The 1,657-nt window shown below is 39.2% G+C and overlaps 1 protein-coding gene across 3 annotated transcripts in view; it reads right to left on the reverse strand.

Moving 5' to 3' along the window:
• map3k15 (mitogen-activated protein kinase kinase kinase 15) overlaps positions 1 to 1,657 on the reverse strand; it is a 25,423-nt gene that overhangs the window by 22,628 nt on the left and 1,138 nt on the right. The window lies entirely within an intron of this gene.

A 1,657-nucleotide genomic window follows, 5' to 3' on the forward strand; every position in this document is an offset into this window, starting at 1 on the left:
ACACACACACACACACACACACACACTCAAAGTGATCAATTCTATTTCACTAATAGAGCATTATGTACCTAAAATAGAAGTATTTTAACTTTAAAATAAAGCGCTGTAACGTGAAGAGTCTATGGAAGGATAACATCTGAGCGGCAGCTGCTGGTTGTTTTTATCCGCTACAGAGCTCCAAGCGTGATTAGTAAGATCATTTTCCGTATATTGAAGTGCATATTTAAGTGTCTAAACATCTCCCCCTGCTCAAATTGACACAGCTAACTTACTGGTTTTTAGCATCTTAGTTTTGCATGTAAGCATGCTAACATTGCTAATTAGCACCAAACACAAATGACAGGTAAGGCTGATGATTGACATTTGGTTGTGCAGGTATTTGGTCATTGATTTTGACCTAATAAAGTTATTACAATTCATCCTATGGGAACCATGAATGTATGTGAAAAATCTCACAGCAATCCATCTAGTTAATTCTGGACCATAGTGGTGTAGCCTAGTGACAAACCAAGATGGTCATTGAGCCACAACACTAGCATGCATTTGATATCAGAGATCTAACTGCCAGATGTGTGATTAACATCATGTTGTACTGTACAGTGTACACTAAGCCGTCTCTGACAGCAGACTCTCAGACATGGGCAGGAAAAACCCTGGCTTAACCAGTCGCAACCTTGCATTGTGCATGCTGTGTTTTTTTCTGGGAAACTTAAATGGGGCTGAGCCTTCATAAATGTTATTTATTAAACATGTGTTTCACAACGCTGTGGCTTCTAATGCTTTTGATAAACATTTTTGGCCACATCGTCACCCACAATCCCTTTTATACTCTCAAAAAACAATTCAAAAGCGCTTTTACACACCTCATTTCTGGGGCAGGTACGTCGGAAAAGGCAAAGGTTACCAGCAATATGTTTGTTAAAGAAGTCCCGCACACTGTCCATTACAGCTTGTAAATCACCTGAGGAAGGTGTGTGTGACCGAAACAATGTGAAATAAAGTATTGGCATGGCATAATAGACAGCGTGTGGGATTTCTTTAACAAATAGCCTACTCTCCAAAACACACATCTGTACCCTCATGTGTAGTGTACAAATCTAGGCCTACTAACACTAATGGTTGTAAATTGTTCATAAACATGCCATGGCTTCATGACAATGCTAGGCCTACTTGTAAATTCAAGTCCAAAGTGCTTAAACGTTGGCAAAGTTCACATAAAGTTGAAATATAGTTCTTCAAGTTTCCAGCAAACGCTGTGATCCAATGAGGATCTGAGGTTAAAACACTCCCACCCAATCCTGTCCACCACACTGTCACTCTATCTCCCCTGAATAAATAAAGGTAGCCTATATTTCTCACTTTTAAAATAGCTCTGAAATTGACACTCAAACACACCATAATTAAACAACTGTATTCTGTCTAATAGCCTACACACTAGAATGGAAAAATATGGTGGTGTGTCAGATGAGTGAGTTATAGGGCTATATATTATCAATATGATATTAATCGCAAAATAGACTTCCTGCACATATACATGTTAAGGCTTGAAGGAACATTCCCATTTACAGGTCAAAATAGGCTGATATAGGCCACAGAGAGGTATCGTGTGTGTGTGTGTATGTGTGTGTGTGTGTGTGTGTGTGTGTGTGTGTGTGTG

This window comes from Etheostoma spectabile, chromosome 22 (assembly GCF_008692095.1).
Source record: "Etheostoma spectabile isolate EspeVRDwgs_2016 chromosome 22, UIUC_Espe_1.0, whole genome shotgun sequence".
NCBI lineage: Eukaryota > Metazoa > Chordata > Actinopteri > Perciformes > Percidae > Etheostoma > Etheostoma spectabile.